Here is a 26,232-nt window from a genome sequence, read left to right on the forward strand (position 1 = left end):
ACAAGATGCTGACACTAGGCCCCATTATGACCAACATAGTTTGGAGTACGACTAGCATACTGGCCTCCTGACAACATATAAATAGAAAAAGAATTTCACCCATTTCTTCACACCTCTTCATTCCAATCTCTCCTAACCCCTCCCCCCCCCCCCCCCCCCAATGTCCCTAGGCCTTGTTCTAGTAGTTCCTAATGGTTGAGCGTCATAAAGACCCAAGAAATAGATCTTTCAGTTTAGAAGTTCTACCTGCGTAAAGTCTGGTTTGTCGCTAAACAACATGTAAGGTGACCTATGCTTACCGTGCTTTACGAATAACTAACCTTTAAGTTCATTATTGTTATTATGAATCTATAAACAAGATTTATCAGTGATTCCAAGCCGTTATAATGTTTGATCTACTTACGGGTACGATGACAAGGCTAGATTTAGTGAGGTGTTTAAATTGGGTGTAACATCTCAAAAATCATAACAAATTTAAACTTTTTAAAACAACCCATTTACTAAAAGAAGTGTTTACAAAACCATTGTTCCCAAAACATTATCTAAAAACAAAGTCTCCCAAGATCAACAACATGAAACCAAGGATGTGTACACCCAAAACTAAAACTGTAAGCCAACGCTTAGTGAGTTCCCCCAAAGTACCACAACATAAACATAACAAACAACAACATGCATACAGAGCCTTGAACATGACTGGACCGCCTCACCGGGCCTACAACTTATATGGACCGTTCTCTGGGCCTTCGGCCTGAATGGTCTGCCTTGCAAGCCTTTAGTCTATCCGGACCGCCCTAGGTATCTTGGCCTTTAGCACAAAGCATGACTACCTCAATAGCTAGCATATATAGGTGGTCATACAGATCTAACAAATCACTACATCATAGAAACATCATATATACCAGGATACAGATCTAACAGATCACTACAACATAACAACATCCTATATACCAGGATACAAATCTAACAAATCACTACAACATAACAACATTCTATATACAAGGATACAGATCTAATAGATCTCTACAACATAACAACAACGGTAAAACCAGGATATCAATCCAATGGCCTGACCTTGGTGCCTTCGACTGGTAAGTACAGTAAGGAAAACTCACCTCATGGTCTAACGAATAGTGGTTCTGAATGACTTCTTGGTATCCAAGGGTATCAATCATAACTTTTCGACACCATACACAATAGAATGACATGGTAGAAGAAAGGAACATAACTCTTGTGGAAGCTGCTTTGTTCATAATCGAAGCATCATCAACAAGGTTGCCTATAGGTTTCTGATCTGACGAACAAGAGTCATAGAAGAAAGCTTTGACGTGAAGTTTGATGATTTTTATGCCTGGAAATCGTCTCCTTCAAAGGAAACAAATTCATCATGAAAAATGATATTCCAATTCAATCCAGACCCCTCAACATCGTAGAAGTGAATTATGACACTCTTTTTGACTCACTAGAGACTACCATATTTTCCAAGATTCTAGTCTCCACTGCTGCTCAAGTACAACATATCGAAGTCTCTGGATATCACTGTTGGGTTTATTTTATGTATCAATACAATCAATCAAGGTAGCGGTAAAAATCGTAATTTAGCTATGTGTACATACACCCCTAGGATCTAGGTTTTACTAACGATACCAAGCTACTTTAATACTGTAAATCTACAAATGAAAGACAAAATGACTAAGCTCTTATGCAGCTCGATCTTGATCATTTTGACCCCTTCTTGAAGCTTTTTGATCACTTCTTGATCTAGTCATGTTGCCTGGATGAGATGACCCAAAGTAGAATCACTCTAATGGAATCACACTCAATGATTTCATAAAGAGAACCAAAAGAAAACTCGGAGAGGGTCAAATTTCTTCAAACCCTAAGAAGGGTTAAGAAATTCGTCACATAAAGAGGAAGTGAAGAAGTTGGCGAAAATTATAAACCAAGGTGCAAGGAATTCTGAGATCACTAGAGCCGTATTTATAGCATTGGATCATTTCCTTAGTTTTATCTCCCTTCCCATGTGGGATGGAGATACAATTCGAAATGTTCTCTCATCCAATATGGGATGGAGAATTTCAAATTCTTCTAACCCTTTAAGGGCTAAAAAATATTTTAATTAGTCAATCTTTTAACTAATTAATATTCGACCCTTTGAATATATTTATTCCCAAATAATTCCAAAATAGTTTTTGATTAATTTATTAAACATAATAAATTAATAAACTTATTTTCTCCATATGTCTTCGTCTTTTAATTCCTAATTTGTTTCTTGAAGGCAACCTAAAGTAACCCTATTATCAAGAGCACATTCTGACAACAACATTCTGACAGAACGAGAATCATAAAAAAAACATCCATACCATTTGTATAGATAAATTAATTAGTGAGAATGTGTGATAATGATAATAATTATGTGAGTTTGAATGTATTTATGTTACCGAACAACCTATTTTTTCTTATAGAATAACATTGTCAATATACATTCGTACAATAAATGTATGTTCACATATCGAACATAAGTCTCTCTCTCTCTCTCTCTCTCTCTCTCTCTATATATATATATATATATATATATATATATATATATATATATATATATATATATATATATATATATATTCAAATTTGTTCACATTGCTTTATCACATGGATTTCTCTTTTGTGCCTTGCAAAAGTTATTTATAATATATTAATCTTGTCTATGTGGTTTAATGTATTACGTATGTTTAGTTTTTAATTTTTTTTTTAAATTGAGTCATTCATAAAGCTTTCTTTACTTTGTTTTTTTTTTTATTTTGGTTTTGGTCCCGTTCCCGAATCAATAGTTTTAAACTATTCCACCCTAGACCAAAACAAAATAAAATTTTTTTATGAATGATTCAACTTAAAATAAAATTAAAAACTAAACATACATAATACATTAAACCATAGACAAGATTAATATATTATAAATAACTTTTGCAAGGCACAAAAGAACAATCCATGCGATAAAGTCAAAAGTCAAGTAGTGTGAACAAACTTGAAGATGAAACCTAGTATTGGTGGAAAACAAAAGAAGTCATAGTGCCTCGTAGTATCCAACCAATCACCCTATCCGATAAAGTGGACGAGAAAAGCATCATATTCCAGGATTATTCTTTTTTGAATATATATATATATATATATATATATATATATATATATATATATATATATATATATATATATATATATATATATATATATTAAAGTTTTGAAAGATTTAACATCTTTTTTTGTCAATTTTAGTGCTCCAACTTGTAACATTACTTATAACATTGATTTTTCACCTTTATGTTTTTTTTCACAAACAACCTTTTTATTTTGGTTTGAATTTTTCATAACTCTCGTCTTTTATTACATAATATATATATTAAAGTTTTGAAAGATTTTAACACTAAAGTGATACATTTTTTGTCAATTTTGGTCCTCCAACTTATAATATTGACCCTTCACCTTTATGCTTTTGTTCACAAATATTTCTTTCACTTTGGTTTGAATTTTTCATAACCCTCGCCTTTTATTATATATTATTAGTATTTAGTCTTTTGGCAGAAATAGTCCCTCATCATCATCATTATTATTGTTAGGCAAAATTACACGATTGGTCCTTGTGGTTTACCAGATTTAACATTCTCTTTTTGGTTTTAAATTAATGTTTTATTTATTAGAAAATACTCGCTCAATATCATAAACCCACTCACCATTTCCCATCACCACCACTACCACCACCGCCAAAATTACATAAATGATCCATATAGTTTACCCATGGTGACAAATTCAGTCCCTACTACCTGAAAAGACCAAATTACCCTCACATTAACGGACAAAAAACAACGGTCTATATTTTCCGAATTGGTTTTCCGACCACTGCCATACATGGCAATAAAGTTCAATTTATGAGACCATTTCTTTATTTTCCTCATTTATTGCAAGAAATAATGATTTAGATTTCTTTACTTATGTAATTAGATGACATTGTTTATCTTCATTTACTAGATTATCTCAATGCAATTCAACATGCTACTTTACTTTACAAAGCAGTACCTTCCGACCCCGGCAACGCTGAAGAATCTTTTCTAGTTAGAATTAAAGATCTATCCTTATTTCCTTTCATGATTAACAAAGAAAATAGTTTTTTCTGTTTGTTTTTTTTTTTCGGGACTAGTTTTCTCTCAAACAATGGCCTACATTAGGAACCATAGGCTGCGGAGTTGTTTTATACTTTAACAATTAATTTTATAAATATGAGTAAATAACGAGATAATCACAAATCAAAATAGTATGATTGATTTAACAAGATGCCTATTTGTTGATATTTTTAATAAAAGTACCTTTAAATTCGTACAATTACAAAATTGTTTTTGAATAATCCTCAACACAAAAAGGAACAATGACCTTAATAAATTCATTAAAAATCATATTTTACTATGTGTATTATATATGTGAAATTTCATAATGTTTGAAATATATTTTTAAGACAATAGCTTTATTAAGGAAAACTAGCAAAACGCTATAAAGAAAAACAGATACATGGAAGTAATAGATAAAATAGGTTCATATAACCAGGCAATCCAATTGTAGTTTTATGACACATACTACTAGTCCAAATGAAACTTTGAGTCATCACTTAATCAAATAGCAAATAGCTTTACCAAAAAGTAAAGATTTCTAAAACACCAAATCGACTACCAAAGAGTGAAACAAAATGCCTCTAGAAAATCTTGACAAATTGAAGACAACATTAGTAGCCAATCTAGTTAAACCAATCTTGGAAAAAACGAAATAGACATATGAACATTCCACCATATGCAAACAAGACTCAATAAGTCCCTGCCAAGTCACGCTTAAAGAACAAGTATGTATTAGTCTTAACTTCCTTCTCACAAATAGGGCAAAAAATAGAATTAGTCTCAAGCCCTCCTTGAAATAAGTTATACCGAGAAGGTAATTTGTTCAAAAAAAGACGCCCAACCAAAACATTAACTTTAATAGGCGTAAGGTGGCACCATCTAATCATTGTATCCGAGACAATAAGAAGATTTTTATCAATTTCCGACCTAGTCGAGCTCACGGAGAAAGAGTCGAAACCATCAAGCGACCAACTCCATCTATCTGCAGACGAAGAAAGTAAAATCGAGGACATCAATTCTGAGAAATTAGACCATTGCTTAGCCTTTGCCCCCTTCTCGGTTTTCTTCTAAAAGGTATCCCAACCCGGTTGAATCATCTTCACAACAACGTGAATTTGTTTATCTAGCTTAAGGGCATATAATCTATGGAAATAATTTTTTAAGGGTCATTACCAATCCAATGATCCTCCTAAAAACCAATAAGCTTACCATCTCCAATCACCCTTTTACAATAAGACATAAGATCTACACCTTTAGAGTGTAAGGAATGAAAAGTATTAATAATCGAAACCTGATTGGAGTTTCTAATATTTCTCAAAGAAAAATGGCCGATTAACCCATTTTCTCCATGAATAGATTTGATCAATTTCACCCAAAGAGCATTTGGGAATGACAAAAACCGCCAAATCCATTTAAAGAGAAGAGCACGGTTAAAAGCAAAAAATACTATTAACCCCAAAACCACCATATCACTTGTGCGCTAACACCTTCTTCCATTTAACCCAAGTCATAATGTGCTCTTCCAAATCAGCCCCTAAGAAAAAAGCATTACGAAAGGATTATAAACGATTAATCACAAACTTTGGAGCTTTAAATATATACATAAAATATGTCGGGGTTGCACCCAAAACAGACTTTAACAAAGTCAATCTTCCCCTCACCGAAAGAGTTTTAGACTTCTAGTGTGAAAGTTTAAATGTGATTTTTCGTATCACGCCATTCTAAGAAGCAATATGAGACATGTTACCACCAACTATGAGCCCTAAATAATTAAAAGGAGTTTTGTTGGGAACATACCCAATAGAAATCGCCACCTCCTCCGTAACCAAAAACTGAGCTCCAAACCTCATCATATTAGTCTTATCCACATTAATCTTGAGGCTAGATGCTAAAAAAAAATAATGAAGAAGTCTAAACACATGAAGCACATTAGCCCGAGACCACTGACCTATAAAGATAGCAACATTGGCATAGAAAAAATGAGAAAGAGTAACCTGGGTTGAAATGCCAATCTGGAAAAAAAAAAATAAACAAGCCTCGATCAATAGTTCTTTGAAAAGCAATATAGAGAGATTCCATGACAAGAATGAATATGAAAGGAGAGAGTGGGTCTCCTTGACATAAGCCATAGTGAAATTGAAACTCATCAGAAGGAGCCCCATTCACTAAGATAGTACCCATAGAAGAAAATAAACATCCCCGAATCCAACTTCTCCACTTAGAATAAATATCGAATTTAGATAGAAGATCATCCAGGAAATCCCAGCAAACTGAATCATAAGCTTTTTGAAAATCAACCTTCAAGACATAGCCTGATGTTTACGTGACTTACACCAAGAAAACACTTCATTAAGAGTCATAGGGCCATCTAAAATTTATATGCTTTTAATGAAAGCAAACTGTTCATGGCTAACAATAGAATCCATAACCATGACAATTCTATTAGCTAATCTTTTACCAATAATTTTATATTGGCAACCAATTAGACTAATAGGAAAACAAATACTAACTAGCTTCACGTTATGCAACTTTGGGATCAAGCCAATAAAAGAGGGATTACACCCTTTAGGGAAAGCTCCATAATTGAAGAATTCTAGCACGACATGAAGCACATCCTCTTCAGTAAGGTACCATATTTTTTTTGAGGAATTCGAAAGTAAAACCATCAGGTCTAGCTTTATTAAAATATTTTGCATGACAACTATCAAAACCTAAATTATGTCTCTTGTACTCAAATCGGACCCCATTAAAATCACCCTTCACAATCACTTCACCATTCCAACCATTGATAAGAGAAATAATTTCAGACCATGAAGACCTTTTAGCAACAATCTCCTGAGGAGCATAAACAGAAATGAGTAACATATGCAAATTAGTAGGAATCTAGTTTCCTTCCACAACAATAAAACACTCGGAGCAAACAACATTGGATTTAGACCATACTCTGTGAAAGATTATTGTAACGTAATCATTTTATTTCATAAAAGGAATTAGTCTTTGTTAGTAAAAATAATTTCCCATATTTATTTAAAGAGAAAATGACACAAACGCCCTACGAACTTTCAAGGGTTTACATGTTGAGTCCCTAATGTTTTTGTACGAATTGATCTCCGAACTTATTTTTTTGGATTTATAGGGGCACAATGTGAGTTTTTTGGGTCTAAAAGGTCACTGAATCAGTTATTACAGGCTGACAGAGACTAAAAGGACATGTCAAATCCTAGTTTAGGGACCTATAAAGTCCGACAAAAATTTTAGGGACTCAATGGGTAAACTCTAAAAAGTCCGTAGGACATTTGTGTCATTTTTTCCCTTATTTAAAATTTCATTATTTTTTAACGACATATACACACCTTTCGTATACAACACTTTTTGTCCGTACACAAGTTATGTTTTATAGGATTGTACTGTACAACATTTTAAAGAATGAATTGTTGTGTATCGAAAAATATTGTTGTGTACGGATGAGCTAGGTTAAAATTTTGCAAAAAATGTCAAAAGTGTAGAGAGTTTGTTAAATGAGACCATCTTTTTCTATTTTTATGATAACCCCCATCAAATTTCATACATGTATAAGTTATAATTAATTTAAAAATATGATAAATATTTGAATACATTATTAATTAACATATATATTCGTTGATTCTTTTCAGCTTTAATTACTCAATTATACTAATAATATTAGAGCTTTTTGGTTGAACTTATTAATGAAAACACATAGAATTAAAATACTCGACGTGAATGATAAAATGCACCATTTGAACGGATACGTCAAACTCATATCAAGGCTAAATGTGTGGATGGTTAATCGCGGATCAAAACTAGCATTTTGGAATTTATTCATTGATCTCATATAGAAAATTTTGCACCTCTAACAACTAAGCTCCTATTACATGGATAAAAAAGGTTATATATATATATATATATATATATATATATATATATATATATATATATATATATATATATATATATATATATATATATATATATATATATGAACATCAATATATTGCATACTAACTCGCCGGTTCAAAAAAATCATCCATAATAAATAAAAACAATTTTGACACATGTTTTCTTCTCTTTTATTTGGACACGTCATTTTTTAGAATTTTAGAATTTTCTATTTTTCCACTTGTCATTTTATTGTAATTTTTATTTTATTAAATTAAAATTTCCCATTTAATATGTAAGGTAATATATATGTAAGGTATTTATTAGAAATAGTTTATATATGTAATGTATTCAATACATTAAAGCTTCATTAATTTTAATAATTCAAAATTTTTCTCATTTTTCTTATAAATTCAAATTTTTCAAATTATTAAAATTTCATATTTAATTTTTTTTAAATAAACTCATATAATACATGGGTGTCACACCTAGTTAATAAATAAATAAATAAACTCTTGAAAGTTGAAAACACTATTAGAGGAAATCTTTTAAACCAAAGTTTTTTCAAAGATCTTGTAAATTTGTCATCTCCTGTCATGAGTTTTTTTAATGATGCGGTGGGTCTGCATATATTTTCAACCAATTGTAAATAAATAATTTATACAAATAACATATAAATAAGCAAATTGAAAAAGCTCGCATACTACACAAATATAATGAAAATTTTCATTTTAAACACGTTAATGAAAAAAAAAACTTTATAAAATCACTATCCTATTATGGATGTTCTATGCTCCTACAATAAGGTTCTTGACTTTACGATCTTATTTGACTCAATAAGCTCTTGAAAAGAGGCTACTATTGTGGATATTCTAATTACAGACATATACCAATCCTATAACTTGATGAGTACACATATATATTGTAACGCCCCGATTCTCAGGTATTGATTTTATATAAGAATTTTCTTGAATTCAAGGTTTACTCGACAAGTTGGTTGCCCTACACGTCGAGTAGCAGCGGGTTGGTCCACGAGTTTTAGTGACCTACTCGCCCAGTCTAAGAAGGGACTCGACGAGTAGGAATTGGCAGATGAAACCCTAAATTTCAGGGTATTGCACCCTATTTAAAGGATCATTGGCCTCCCCCAGTCTCCCCTTTACAGCTCCTTGGCACCGTTAAACCCTAAATCGTGTGTGTGTTTATTTGGTGTGTTAAAGCTTAGAAGAGGGATATTGGTGAAGAAACACTTGGGGAAACAAGTAAATTGAAGCAAGGAACTCGTGGGAAGTAAAGATCTACTTCAGTTAACACTCTCTTGAAGGTATTAGGTTGTTTCCTTGGCTCATTTCATCTTTAATCTCTTTTAGGTGGGTTTTAGGAAAGGGTTCTTGTGTTTGAGCCAAGATCTGAAGTTGCAACTTCAGATTTGGACTCCCTTTGGCCTCTAGATCCATAAAGTTATCAACTTTGACAAGTATGAGCCTTCCCTCAAGTGTGAGACTTCTTTACAAGCTTGGTGTTGTCATTTTAAGACTTTAGAGCTTTGCATGCACGTAAAGTTTGCAACATTACGTGATAAACATGCATTGGGAAGCTGGATCTACAATTTGGAGCCTTACCATGGCTTAAAAAGCCTCTGTATGGATGAAGGACTGAAGGGACTCGGCGAGTCGCATGGTCGACTCGACGAGACCGATGAAGATTGTTGTGGGCTCGGCGAGTCAGATGAGTGACTCGGCGAGTCGGGTAGGGTTTCCCAACCTTTGGACATGTATGAACGCGGCGAGTTGTAAGGGGGGAAACTTGGTGAGTTCGTCAAGGAGTTACGGCTATTGACACTAGGAACTCGACGAGTCACTCAAGTAACTCGGCAAGTTGGCGAGTTATGCTAGGAACTTGACGAGTAGCTGAGGGTACTCGACGAGTTGAGGTCAACATGGATTGTTGACCTTGATAGTTTACTTTGACTTTGACCAAAGGTTGACTGTTGGACTTTTGGGGTATTTTGGGAAATTATGAGCATGGTGGGGACATTGAGTCAAGAAGGTCATGATGGGTATTAACTTATTTTTTATGGTGTGATAATATAGGATTTCCGGAGAGACAACAGTCAGAGATTTGCAGTAATTCAGCACTACTTGCGAGGTGAGTGATCCTCACTATATCAATAGGGTCTAAGGCACCAAGGCCGACCCTTTATGGATTGTATTCGGTTATGGCATGATATGTTTATTGGTTTGCATCATGGTAGTTAGGATGGTGATATACTTATGCTTAGTGACTTGGTTAGGTCAGTGTCCTGGTTATAGGATGATGTTATGTTGGTGACCGATTAGGTCTGTATCCCGGTTATTGGGATGCTGTTATGATTAGTGATATGTTAGATCGGTTTAACTGTTATATGATATGAGCTAGCGTATGATATTTATGTGCACATGTTTGTTTGTTTAGGGGTTGGGTTGAGGCGGTCCTGTTTTGTGCTGAAGGCCAACATTCCTGGTGAGTGGTCCGGATAGGCTGTAGGCCCTGTGAGGCGGTCCAGTCATGCCGAAGGCTCGAGAGCGGTCCAAATAGGTTGTAGGCCCTGCGTGACAGTCTAGTCAGGCTGAAGGATCATTATGAATGCTGATTGGTATTGGGGCTGTGTTATGATTATGGTTATATGAGATTGGTATTTTGGGGGAATTCACTAAGCTTTCGGGCTTACAGTTTCAGTTTATTGTTTCAGGTACATCAGGGGATCGCGACAAGGTGAAGGCCTGATCGTACAACTCCTCATGATTTGTTTATGGGAAAACTTTGATATTATACATTTTGAAAACAAATCTGTAATAACTATTAATTTTAAATGTTTTGAAAAGTTTTAAATTGACTTGAATTTTATGGGTGTTACATATATCAACAAATTAAACTTAATATTGTGAAAACGACTTGGATGACACAAAAATGTGGAATTACATTTGCAGACAGGAGTGATGCTAAAGAGGGATAAAACGAAATCAAGTCAAATTGGAAATAAAATCATTGATCTAGAACTATCATTCTCAACCTCATTGGATATCTGACGTGAAATCAACGAATTAGTTCTTTATTTTTTGGAACAACAAAATACCATATAAACCCATAAATACAAAAACGATTTTGAAACTAACATGTATATGATTTTGCAACTAACCAACCAAACAAATTCAAAATATTTTTCTATTCCCATTACAAACCCATAAATACAAAAACGAGACCAACTTGTTAAAGATATCAACATTCCTACGCTTTGTTGTTATAAAGACAATTTGTTTTTTTTTTGGAAACGAAAAATATATTAAAAAGCCACATGATTAGCAAGTGACTAAATCATGGGCAAGGTACTAGGAGATTACAAAGAATATGCTTAAAAAAATTTAAAAGGTGAAATACACCAATCAATCCAACTACCACACGAATTAAAGCTTCGGTATTTAAACCACGAAAATGATTGGGAAATAATATCATCCGCGATCTTTGTCGGAGTCGTAATCACCTTGTTGAATGCCTTGTTGTTCCTTGCCATCCAAATGTAGCAAATCATGCAATAAAAGACTGAAATGAGGATCAAATTCTTCTTAGGGCAATTATCCCAAGACGCAGCAAAGTCAATATAGTCTTCCATTTTGGAAAATCTCCCACCAGTTATGCCACACCATTTTAAAATGCAATCACGCGTATCTTCTGCAAATTTACAAGTTACAAACAGATGGTCCACTGTCTCTGATTCAACTCCACAGAGTGTACATAAATTGGACTAGACATTAATACCCCTTTGAACAAGCTTTGTTGCAACCGGTACTCTCCTCAAGGCAACATGCCACACGGAACAACGCACTTTGAGAGGAATAATTTTTGACCATTCAACTATCGGGCCATTGTATGAACTTGACATGGAATCAATTTTCTTAGAACCAGGAACCACAAAGAACAACGATTAATGATCAATATGTACTTCAGGAAGGTTGTTAACTGTTTTTGCAATATTGGACCAGACACCAAGAATTGATTTTTTCGTCATATACATAATTGGTTTCCTGAATAAATTGTGTATGCTGCCAATACACTTTCTCCATATGGTTCATGTAGTTGACTTGAGTCGCCATAACCATTTTGTGATAAGAGCAAGATTTTGTGCCTTTAATGACCCAACACCAAGTCCTCCATGTTTTTTATCCGCTATTACCCTCGACCACGACACCCAATGAATTTTTGTTTTCGTATCGTCACCAACCCACACGAACCTGCGTCTTAGCTTTTCCAGATCTTCAATAACTTCGTTTGGTGCTTTAAATAATGAAAACTAATATGTTGGAAGGATGTTTAATACCGATTTCACGAGTGTAAGACGACCACCAAATGACAAGGTCTTTGCTTTCCATACCGAAAGCCTTGATTGAAACTTTTCAATTATCGGATACCAATTCTTTCTCAGGGACATATTTGCCCCCACCGGAATCCCCAGACATGTAAACGGAAAAAACCCTTTTACACATCCTAGAACACTTGCCCGATCTTGTAATTCTTCATCTGTCAAACCAATACCAAATAGCTTTGACTTGTGAAAGTTTACTTTAAGGCTAGAGCTGATATGAAAGCACTTAAGAATACGAGCTAAATTCTTGATGTTTCTTCTATCCCATTTGCCAATGAAAATGGCATCATCCGCATAAAACAAATGCGTTAGACAAGGACCATTTATAGGTAACTTGATACCTTTAATCAAGAGCTGTTGGGAGGCACTCTTAATGGCAATATTCAATCCTTCCATTGTAATGATGAACAAAAATGACGACAATGGATCTCCTTGTTGCACACCCTTTGTGATGGAAAACTCATCAGTTGGGGATCCATTAACTAGGATTGACGCTCTGGAAAAAGTAAGGCATCCATGAATCCACTTTCTCCATTTACCACTAAAACCCATTTGTTCCATTATAGAATTAGGAAATCACCAATTTACTGAGTCGAAAGCCTTTTCAAAATCCGCCTTGAACATAAAAAAAATTTCTTTGGATTTTTTAGCCCACAAGCACACTTCATTGATAACAAGTAGCCCATCAAGTATGTTCCTTCCTTTAATGTATTCCAAATGAACATAATCAATTATAGAATCCACCACCTTTTTAAGATGGGAAGCAAGAATTTTGGCAATCACTTTGTATAGGCAACCAATCAAATTGATAGGTCGATAGTCTCCAAGATCAAGGGGGTCATTCACTTCTGGGATAAGTGTTATGAATGAAGAATTGCATCCACGTGCGAAACAGCCATACGATTCAAAGTGTCGTGTAAACTGATGTAGATCACATTTGATGAGCTCCCATTTATTTTTAAGAATTTTGAAAGTATATCCATCCGGCCTTGGGGCCTTGTCTCCACCAAAACTCCATACGGCTTGTTTTACCTCTTCAATAAGAAAGGGCGAGTCCAGAGCATCAATTTGATCAAAGGAGAGTTTTGAAGAGATTACTAATTAGTTTCGTTCTTTCAGGCCACTTCTCATGGAATTTATTAGCAAAGAAATTATGGACCTCTTGCGTTATGTCCTTTGGGTTCGTATTCCAAGACAATTTGTTACGAAAGGTTACAAGACCCAAAGATATATGATAATAATTGAATTAAAGGCTTTGCATTGTCTAGCACCACTAACCTAACTTTTTACCGACCAAGAGAGCAACTCGTTTTGGCTACCTAGAGGGTGTGTGTAGGTGGTGTAGTCGCATGGGAAATCCAAGCGTAAGGGACCTCAGATCGAAATTTCCATTTATTATAAAATTACTAAAAAAATTAGAAAAAAAAATTATAATACATCATTTAAAATATAGTTACATGTTGATAATCTAATATATGTGTCATATACTATAAAAATTAGGTTTATGAAATACATTATTAATATAAATTAAAATTAAAGTACAAATATAAATATATTTCCATATCCATCATACTACTATGAGAAGGATTTGAAATGTATCAAAGCTATTGATTTATGAATTTATCTAGTGTTTGTTGAGAAAAAAAACAATAAAACAATACTTTGGTAAGAAAGTACATTATGACAAGAGTGATGTTGAGGAATCACAACTAATACATCAACTTTCACATCAAGAATCATTCATGATTTGTTTTTTTTTTACATATAATTGATCAAACTAATTTTTCATTGGGCAAAGGCTTGATAAAAAAAACAACATGAAATTGATTTTGGTTTCTTATTCACAACAAAAAATATTGAAGTCATTAAATACTGATAAACTAAATGCAAGCTGCAAAGATCTTAAAAACTATATTACAAAATGGCCATACCTAAGACTAAGGGTGAGCATTGTGAGGTTTGATGCAGTTTTTTGGGAAAACTGAACCGCAAACCACACGGTGCGGTTTTTGCATTCATAAAACCGTTGGGTGGGGTTTTTCAATGGTTCGGTTTTGCAGTTTTTAAATGTGGCTTTGGTGCAGTTTCGGTTTTAAACCGTGTCTAGCCTTTAGTGCAGTTTTTTTTTTCTTTAATGGTGTGGTATTTTTGAAACCTTGAAAAATAAAAACCATGTGCATTTAATCTTGTATGGTGTGACTTTTTTTTGCATTTTTGAAACCATTCATTTGAGCTTAAAACAGAAGTACATAAACAAAAATTGTAAGTGGCTTAAAAAACAGTAGTACAACTCGAACTACTCTCACAAACTAATAAATTAATAATTGAACTTTGGTTGAATTTGAATTTGTTATAATCTTATAAGACACATTCCATTATTAAGTTTGACTAATGTCCTAATGATATTTAATTCTTTTTTCAGCCCACATAGTCTTACACAAACACAAAGTACAAACGAAGATGATACCCACTAAACTTGTTTTTATTACCAAAGAAAAAGCTGAATTCACATTATCATAAAAATCCATCTAACGTCTTTTTCCATTTTCCACTTGAAGCTTGATCATCTTAAATCATATATGAAAAAAACGTAAAAAAGTTAAGGCAAAAAGGCAAACAAAAAACCATGATAACCCCAAAAAAATGTGGCAAAACATGATATGTTGCTTACTTGTTAGCATGTCAATCCATATCTTTTTGAACATTGGAAGATTTTTTCGTTTTGAAAGTGTATCTACATAGAAAAATATGATGATATTAGTATGTATTTGAAATATGAAGTTAAAACTGAAAGGATACGGACTACGGAGAAAATTTTACCGATTTCTATAGCCACTAACTTCTCATTCAATTCTTCTATTTGTTTACTCGACATAGTACCAATTAGCTCAAGACCCGCCAATGTAGACCGTAGCCAATCTTGTGTACATATTAAGGCTTCAACGGTCTCGGTGTTAAGAGAACTTCTATACTTGTCTATCATACGACCACCTGTACTAAATGCCGACTCTGATGCAACTGTGGAGATCGGCGTTGCCAAAACATGTCGAGTTAGTTTAGACAATATAGGAAATTTGATTGCGTTTGCTTTCCATCACCCCAAAATATCAAAACCATCGTCTTTTTTCCCATCTGCTAAATATATATCCACTTCACTCTTCGTCTCTTGATCTGCACTATCAAAGTTGTCAAACTCGATCTCCAAGTCAATAGTTGTGTCGCCAAAACTGTGACATCCCCATTTTCACGGTCAGAAAAAAGCGATTTTGTTTATGCTTTGTAAAAATCAGAGTACTTCTTTTTATAAAATGTTGCGGAATTTGTTCCCAGAAAAACATGATAAATACGTTATTAAAACATTTTCGAAGGAGCGTATTTTATTCATTTCAAAACGTTTGGGATGTCATCGTCAATACAGAAACATAAGCATAAACAGAACTTACTTTTATTTACACTAGTGATCTACATCTATTTAATCTCTCAGTGTAATGTGACTTCATATCAACACCTGAGATATAAATAAACTGGAGTGGGTCAGGTTGGGAAACCTGGTGAGTACATAGGGTTTTCAACCCACAATAATATAATTATTATGTTTAAACAATCAAACAATTAAACCACATTACCCATCCCCATTATCTTCTTTATTCTTAAGGATCTACCCTAAGAATCAGCTATTTCTCATTCATTCATTCCTAAGGATTATCCTAAGGAATAGGTGCGAATTCCATCGTTGTCAATGACACATCTGTCAAGCACAACTGCTAGTTATGTCACTTGGGCGCAACTGCCAAAATTGTGACATTCTCTACGAGGCGCATCTACCGGTATAGTCCTTTAGGCGCAGTTGCCAGGGTTATCTAGTTTATCGACAGTATCATGTCCGAGAATCCACTCGCAATACATGTCAACGGGTTTTTAGAGTACACCAGTGAACACATCGTTCACAACACCTACATGTTGCGAGCCTGCTAGTGTTACACTGGACTGTCTAGAACAGTCCGTGGTTGTCATCCATACTCTGCTGAATGACGGGGCCATCATTTGGGAAAAAGGCTTCTCACATTGTCCACCTCTCACCCTCACCTCATGGTCTATAACACCTATCAACTCATCATCCAACTCATACTCCATCTATTACATCTACCCATGTTTTACCCCAACATTATTGTAGATAATAAATACATATACAGTTTAAATCATTTAAACGTGTATAAAATTGTTCATTTAGCATAGATAGAAAGTATACAGATAATATGCACACACAGCACGTAATTTATATAAAATACTTCATATCTATGTGTAAGCTGAAAGTAACTATGCACTCACTTGGTAAATGGTGAGTTGGCACTCGGACAACACTTCGTTACTCTTAAAACAATTATCCCTTGACGAAACCTAGTATCATTACCACTAGAGTTTAGTCTAACGTTTGACGAGACTAATTTAATAGTCTAGCTATTATTATTATTATTATTATATAAGCGTTAAACAATACTTATATAACCCATAATAATAGCCCAAACACTCCTTATAAGTTCCTAATAACATTACTATATTGTAACATAAGCTATACTAAAGATAGGATAGGTACAGCTCACTTACAACGGGTTTTCTCGAAAACCGGGCTTCACTGGAGCAGCGTTCCCGAGCCGGAAGGTTCTTTTCTCGAGACTTCGGGAGCCTTGGGGCTTCCTTCGGGTGCTAGGGGGTTTACCTAGGCTTTTAGGGGGGGTTTGGGAGGCTAGAGAGAGAAACTAGAGAGAGAAAGTGAGTTTGGGAGGTGTGAAGAGAAGTGAATGCCCGTCACCTCTATTTATAGGGGTGCTGACTGATGGACTCGCTGAGTAGGAGGACCTACACGCCGATTTGGTGCATGTGGCAACCTTCTGGTGGTGCCACGTCACCCCCTATCGCGTATCAGCCTTCAAACTGAGAAAAATCATAAATCTCGCATACGAGCTCCGTTTTTGACGTTTTTTTTCCACCCTTAGGTAAAAACAGGATCTACAACTTTCATTTAGACTCTGTCGGCTAATTCTCGACCGATCTCAAATTTAACAGTAGGAGGCGTTTAGACTGTTAAATGACCGCGAAGAATTCGTAACTCCTTCATACGAACTCCGCTTTCGTTCATCTTTTTACCGTTGAGTTACTATTAATGAAATATTCAACTCTCATTTAGGTCACGTAAGCCAAAAACTGCTCGAACTAAAATTCGAGTTTCGGGCTGTACATTGCTAAGCCGAATCTTAGAAAAATCATAACTTCTTCATACGAAGTCAGATTTGGTCGTTCTTTTTATGGATTTTCTTGGTTTAACATATCTTACGACTTTAGTTTAGATCACTAAGGCTAAAAAGTCCTCCATCGTAAATTCACTATTTACGTCTCCCGGTGCCGTGCCGGTTTTGCCGTAAAACTTCGGCGGGCCATAACTTCTTCGTTATAACTCAGATTTTGACGTTCTTTATATGTACGGAAACCTTGTAACATATACTACAACCTGCTTAAGATTATTTATTATAAATAACCTTTTTCTGAAAAGTTGTTTTCGACACTTATTGCCTCTAAATTGACGAGCCCGGATCTACGGGCATTACAAAAACTACTTGACATGTCCATAGAAACACCACCTTGTTTGTTTTGTACTTTTTTTCTCTAATTTATCCTAATAGTGGTTAAAAATTTTCTTGAAGAGTCTTCTCTACCTTTTCTAATTTTTGTTTGCCCTTCTTAGAATTTTTACCATAAATTGTTTCAATGCAAAAAGCTGTATATCGAAGTTTGAAGCATCGATATAAGACAACGACAACATACAACAAAAAATTCATGTGATCAATGTCTTCCTAATATTTATCAAATTTGGTTTTCATTGACATTGCCATATTTTTTTCTTCATCTGTACTCAAGCACATTCGAGTGATTGTGGCTTGCATTTTCACAAACTCGAAAAAAAAACATATTCGATGTTGCATACTTAGTACCAGATATCTTGGTTGTAACTTATGGGTTTTAACCATATGAACATTCTTATGTGCACATGCAAACCCTAATGCTTGGATCTAGGTTTCTCTAATTAAACATGCATTGAATCCAAGACTTCTAATGGCTAATAGAGTATAATAACAATAAGAAATCAGAATTAGAAGTTTACCTTGAATCACTTGCTTGATCTTCTTGTCCTTGCAGCTTTAGAGTCACAATTGTCACTCCTCTAATGGCTTACAAACACCAACTAGCAAGAGGATGATTTGAGAGAGAGGAGAGGGGATCAAAAATCGGCCAGGGTTTCTTCTAAAGCATAGGTGCCGATTTCCCTTGACCCCTAGGGTCTATTTATACTAGTGAGGCTCCTAGGGTTTTACCCTTAAACCCTAATTGGATAACTTAGGCCCTAAGCAATCCAATACCCTAATTGATAAGCCTTTGAAACGATTTGAAGGCCTATCCATAGTCCTTAAAACTGTCCCCCTTTATCCATAAGGGATATATAGCCCAAAGTACAACTATCATACAATTGACAGTTTATGCCCCTTTATTCAATTAATCTCTATAAGGCACCAAATTAATTCCTAATTAATTTATGACTTATATAAAACAAATAGTAGTATTATTATTCCTTATATTATTCTCATAATATATTAATAATAATTCTTCTCTCATAATAAATCATCCTATCAAGTTGCTATGGTGAAGGTAACCCAAAAGGACAATGCACAACCGGGTCAAATACTTGCCTAATATAGTTGCAGCCTTAGACACTATTCCAACAATCTCCCACTAGGATAAGTCTAGTAACTATATATACAAGTATAATCCGATTAGCAATCGTAGCTCTCAAAGACGCTGTCAAACTCTGATCTAATCAATCTTGTCCTTTAGATAAGGGATCGTACAGTCCTCTGTTTAGATATCATGCTGACAATTCTATGGAACCAATTTGTCTAGCATTTGGTTTCTCGATCTCAGATTTATTTGACATAGAACTTAATTGAACACATCAATTCAGTTCTGACCGGGCCCGGCACATAAGTCAAATCAAATCATCGAGCGGCCAAGATATCGCTTTTACCTTCTTAGGATAAAAGTAACAGATAAACTTTGACTTATATGCATTTACTTATTCATTAATTAACTATACACAACAATGCGTTTTATAACATCAAGTTACTGATGCGGTTTCGCATTATCAATGTACAACCAATTAACAAATAACAAACCATATATCTAGGTTTTAAGACCTTATGATATTATCGTCTTGCGATCACCCTTTATTTATCATATTCCATAAGGTGATTCCAGCAAGCGCGGGTTTGTTCCAAAGCTCAAAACTTGTTCATAAGCACTCATTAACGTTGCAGCAACCTTTTGCTATGTCTAATACCATTTAGACAATCTACACACCAATTCATGACAACCTTCATTCATATCTACTTCCAACATATGAATGATTGTGGACAATTTGAATAATTCAATTATTCTTAATAAACTCAATTATTCTGGAAGTCAAAACATGCAAAGTGAAACAATAGTTAAACAATTAACATAAGACAGTAAGATTACTCATAAATAATACTCTTTTATTTAATCATCAAATGTTAATTACATTTATCTATTACACGTTTCTACTACTATCTAATCTATATTAATATCATCCTTCAGCCCAATACTCCTAGCATGCTGCAAGTGCTTAACCCTGCTCAGTCCCTTCGTAAGCGGATCTGCTGGGTTATCTTCTGATGATATCCTCTTCACCACGAGTTGTCCTTCTTCTACCCGATGTCTAATAAAGTGATATTTTCTGTCGATATGTCGAGATCTACCATGATCTCTCGGTTCCTTGGTCAAGGCGACCGCTCCTTCATTATCACAGAAAATCTCCATGGGCTCCTTTATGGAAAATACAACTCCAAGATCACCGATGAAGTTCTTCAACCATATTGCCCCTTTCGACGCTTCGCTCGCTGCAATGTACTCTGATTCACACGTTGAATCAGCTACGGTTTCCTGCTTGGAACTTTTCCAAGTCACTGCTCCTCCATTCAGGGTAAAGACCCAGCCCGACTGCGAACGATAGTTGTCTCTGTCAGTCTGAAAGCTGGCGTCACTATACCCTCGCACCTTCAAGTCATCACTCCCTACGAGGACTAAAAACCATTCCTTCGTCCTCCGAAGGTACTTAAGGATATTCTTGACCGCAATCCAATGGGCTTTACCAGGGTTCTCTTGATATTTACTAACCATGCTCAAAGCAAAGGCTACATCAGGGCGAGTACAAGTCATAGCATACATGATTGAGCCAACTGCGGAAGCGTATGGAACTCGGCTCATTTCTTCTATTTCAGCTTCGGTACTCGGACTTTGAGTCTTACTCAACTTGGCATTACTTTGTATTGGTAATTCTCCATTCTTCGAGTTTTCCATACTAAAACGTTTTAGTACTTTATCTAAGTAAGTGTTCTGACTAAATCCTATTAGTCTCTTACTTCGTTCTCTCACTATCCTTATTCCCAGAATATAGGAAGCCTCTCCGAGGTCCTTCATAGCGAAGCACTTCCCGAGCCAGGACTTAACCTCCTGCAGAGTCGGGACGTCGTTTCTTATGAGTAGTATGTCATCGACATACAGAACGAGGAAGCTTACTATACTCCCACTGGCTTTGACATATACACATGATTCATCTTCGCTTCGTACAAATCCAAACTCTTTGACTTTCTCATCGAAGCAACGATTCCATCTGCGAGACGCTTGCTTAAGTCCATAAATGAACTTCTCAAGCTTACACACTCTATTTGGATGCTTCGGATCGACCAAACCCTCTGGCTGAGCCATGTAAACATCCTCAACCAACTTCCCATTAAGGAAAGTGGTTTTGACATCCATTTGCCAAATCTCATAATCATGAAATGCGACAATAGCTAGCATCACTATAATAGACTTTATCTTCGCAACTGGTGAGAAGGTCTCATCATAGTCAACTCCGGGAGTTTGAGTAAAGCCCTTCGCAACCAATCGCGCCTTATATGTGTGTACGTTTCCATCCACGTCGATCTTCTTCTTGAAGATCCATTTGCACCCAACGGTCTTACGTCCGGGCCCATTATCAACCAAATTCCAAACTTGGTAGTCATACATGGTTTGGATCTCGCTGTTCATTGCCTCTTTCCATTTTGCAGACTCCGGGCCTGCCATGGCTTCCTTATAGCTATTAGTTTCATCTAAATTTATTAGTGTACTATCACTAATATACGTGTCCCCCTCGGTAGTAATATGAAAACCATACAACTGGGGTTGAACTCTAACTCTTTCGGAACGTCTAAGAGGTAACGACACGTCAATCGGTTCAACCGGAGTTTCCTCCTCGGGTTGAGTGCCAGCGGTAGAGTTCCTTCATCAATCGACTCTTGACTCTCTTCAAACTCGATTTGCCTCCCACTGTCTCCTTGGCTTATGAGTTCTCGCTCTCGGAAAACTCCTCTCTTTGCAACGAAGACAACATTGTCCTTCGTTCTATAGAAGAGATATCCAAAGGATTTCTACGGGTAGCTGATGAAAATACATCGCTCACTATGAGGTTCGAGCTTGTCGTGAGTATCTCGTCTTACGAAAGCCTCACAACCCCAAACCTTGATATGTGCCAACGAGGGAGCTTTCCCTGTCGACATCTCGTGAGGTGTTTTGGCAACCTTCTTAGTAGGGACTCGGTTAAGGATATGGGCGGCAGTCTCTACGACATACCCCCAAAAAGAGATAGGTAGTGAAGCACGACTCATCATAGAGCGAACCATGTCCAACAAGGTTCGATTACGCCTTTCTGCCACACCATTTAACTGCGGTGTCCTAGGTGGCGTCAATTGTGAAACTATTCCACACTCCTTCATATAGTCGTGGAATTCAAGACCTAGGTACTCTCCTCCTCGATCGGATCGAAGCATCTTGATTTTCCTGCCCAATTGATTCTCCACTTCATTCTTGAACTCTTTGAACAATGTTTCTGAATTTTGCTTGATTAAGTAGATATACCCATATCTACTATAGTCATCGGTAAAAGTCACATAGAAGCGGTTTCCATCCTTCGTGTTTGATCTAAACGGTCCACATACATCGATATGTATTAGGTCTAATAGACCCTCACCCCTTTCACATGTACTAGTGAAGGGTGACTTAGTCATCTTTCCAAACAAACAAGACTCGCATGTGTCATCTTCCCTAAGGTCGAATGACTCCAACACTCCATCCTTTTGGAGTTGGGCTATGCGCTTCTTGTTGACATGTCCAAGACGACAATGCCACAAGGATGCTCTATCCATACCATTGGAAGAATCCATGCATAAAACATCATTTCCTAAGTTATCTACAATCATAACAGTTTCATAAATTCCATTACACGGTATTGCTTCAAAATATAAGACACCATTTAGATAAGAAAGAATAGAACCATTCTCATTATTAAAAGAAAATCTAAAACCTTGTCTAAACAACCCATGAAATGAAATGATGTTTCTTGCCATTTCTGGCGAATAGCAACAATTATTCAAATCTAAACACAAACCATTCCTAAGCACTAAAGAATACACTCCAATCTTTGTCACAGGCGACGATCTTCTGTTACCCATGATTAGATTTATTCTTCCATGGTCCACATCCCTATTTCTTCTTAGTCCCTGCAATTCAGAACAAATGTGGTAACCACAACCGGTATCAAGGACCCAAGAAATAGCATGAGATGAATCATTAGATTTAATTGTGTATATACCTGCGAAATACGGCTTGATCTTTCCTTCCCTGATGGCTTGCAGGTAGTCTGGGCAGCTTCTCTTCCAATGCCCTATTTTATGGTAATGATGGCACTCTGCCTCTTTCGGGTTAGGGTTAGGCTTAGCGGGATTAACTTTGGTCCCACTAGAAGAGGAACCATCTCGGGACTTGCCCTTGCAGTGGTTCTTAGATGGAGCCTTCCTCTTCTTGCCTCTTCCTTGCCCAATGGCCAAAACAGGAGCAGCGGGTGGATTGGGAGTGGGTGCAACAGACTTGTCCTTGAGGTTGCTCTTAGCAACCCTAAGGATACCTTGGAGCTTGCTTAGGATGACCTCTTCTTTATTCATGTGGTAGGTCATCCTAAATTGATTGTAACACGGAGGCAAAGAGTGAAGCACCATGTCGATCGCCAAGTCTTCCCCAAAGTCAACATTCAACTTGCGAAGACGATCGACATACCTTTGCATCTTTTGCAGGTGCACGGTTAGAGATTCTCCATGACCCATTTTGGCGGAGATCATGTTAGTGAAAATCTCGTAACGCTCCTGCCTCGCGTTTTGGTGGTATCTCTCTAACAAGTCTTGGTGCATTTCGTACGGATACATGTCCTCATAGGACTTTTGGAATTCGGCGTTCATTGTGGCTATCATGATGCAATGAACCTTCGTCGCATCATGTTCATGAGTCTCAAAAGCAATCATTTCAGCCGGAGTAGCGATTTCTGGGTTGATCTTCTCGAGCTTATCATCGAGGACATACTCCTTGTCCTCGTAGCGAGCAATTGTGCGAATGTATCTTATCCATTCGCTAAATTTTGTTCCATCGAAATTCACCTTTTGGCAAAGGCTCATCAATGTGAACGAACTAGCAGCAGCGTTGTTCGCGTTTGACATCTACAAATAGAAAGGACAAAGATAGATTAGAATTTGAATCCCTAATATCACCCAATAAGAAAAATTAGGGCTAGGATCCATCAACAATATTTACATATTAGAAAAGGGATGTGGTAATCTAACATGCAAACAATTTGAAGGTATGTGAATGATGATTCACTAATTCTCCACCATGAAAACATAACTTTAAGTTCTAAATGTATTGAGAATTCCTAGTTTTGGATGAGATTCATTGAAACTTTTCAATGGCATGTTTAAATCTCGATATGCCCCTCTCGTTTGTGACTGGGATACCGAGGATCACAAAGCTTGAATCACTTGCTTGATCTTCTTGTCCTTGGAGCTTTAGAGTCACAATTGTCACTCCTCTAATGGCTTACAAACACCAACTAGCAAGAGGATGATTTGAGAGAGAGGAGAGGGGATCAAAAATCGGCCAGGGTTTCTTCTAAAGCATAGGTGCCGATTTCCCTTGGCCCTAGGGTCTATTTATACTAGTGAGGCTCCTAGGGTTTCACCCTTAAACCCTAATTGGATAACTTAGGCCCTAAGCAATCCAGTACCCTAATTGATAAGCCTTTGGACGATTTCAAGGCCTATCCATAGTTCTTAAAACCATCCCCCTTTATCCATAAGGGATTTATAGCCCAAAGTACAACTATCATAAAATTGACAGTTTATGCCCCTTTATTCAATTAATCTCTTTAAGTCACCAAATTAATTCCTAATTAATTTATGACTTATATTAATCAAATAATAATATTATTATTCCTTATATTATTCTCATAATATATTAATAATATTTCTTCTCTCATAAGAAATCATCCTGTCAAGTTGCTATGGTGAAGGCAACCCAAAAGGACCATGCACAACCGGGTCAAATACTTGCCTAATATAGTTGCTGCCTTAGACACTATTCCAACAGTAACATCCAAATTTTTTTTCAATTAATTGATCATATTCCTATATTAAATACAAACAACAATATTAGTATCCAAATAATTATTAAAAACAAAAACTTTAAGAAGTGAATAAAACCTTGCAGTTTCCCAATCAGATTCACTCGGAGCACTAATGACTTTAACTTTGCTTCTCCCTTTTCATGTGCTCCCTTCACAATTATCAGTGACTTCACTTCGAAAATGAGCTCCATTATTTGAATCTATCGTTTAAAGCCTATTGAGAAAATAAAATACACATTGGATATTAGTTTTATTAGTTAAAGAAACAAAATAATATAAAGAAATAATAGACAAATATACCTGTCAAACGCTTGTTCATACTTCACTGTTGTTTCTAACATTAAATATGTTGAATTCCATCTCGTATCAACATCCAGGCATGGTTTTTGTTTACATTCAAGAGCTACACGAGCAACACAATCTTTAAATGTTTTATATCTAGTTGGTGATGATCTCACATACGTCACAGTGCCTCGTATTCTAGTAATAGAATCAAATTCTTCTTCCAAGCCATCTCGAACCATGAAGTTGATGATATGTGCAAAACAACGCATGGGCAAATATTTACATCCCAAAATATTGTTTGGTCCTTTTTGATGGGTTTTGGACATAAGAACTTTACCTATGTGCACATAAAACCCTATAGCTTGGATCTAGGTTTCACTAATTGAACATGCAATAATTCCAAGACTTTCTTGGCTAGATCTAAGAACAAAACATATGAAAAGAGATCTAGAATAATACCTTGAGTTACTTGCTTGAAACCTTCTTCTTCTTGGAGATAAGAGTGACAAATGTCACTCCTCTAATGGCTTACAAACACCAACTAGCAAGAAGGTGACTTGAGAGAGATGAGGAAGAGGGAAATCGGCTCTAGGGTTTCTCCAATCACAATGATAGCTGATTTCCTCAACCCTATGGGTCTATTTATACTGTGAGCTCCTAGGGTTTCACCCTTAACCCCTATTTGGATAACTTAGCCTCAAAGCAATCCAAATCCCTTCCTGGATAAGCCCTTGGACGATTTCTAGGTGATCCATATCCCTAAAATCGTCCAACCCCATATCCATAAGGTTTATCAGCTCAAAATACAACTTTCATACATTTGACAGTTTATACCCCTTTATTCAATTAATCTCTTTAAGTCACCAAATTAATTCCTAATTAAT

This window comes from Lactuca serriola, chromosome 8 (assembly GCF_051521515.1).
Source record: "Lactuca serriola cultivar US96UC23 chromosome 8, Lser_US96UC23_V15, whole genome shotgun sequence".
In the NCBI taxonomy this organism is placed as follows: Eukaryota; Viridiplantae; Streptophyta; class Magnoliopsida; order Asterales; family Asteraceae; genus Lactuca; species Lactuca serriola.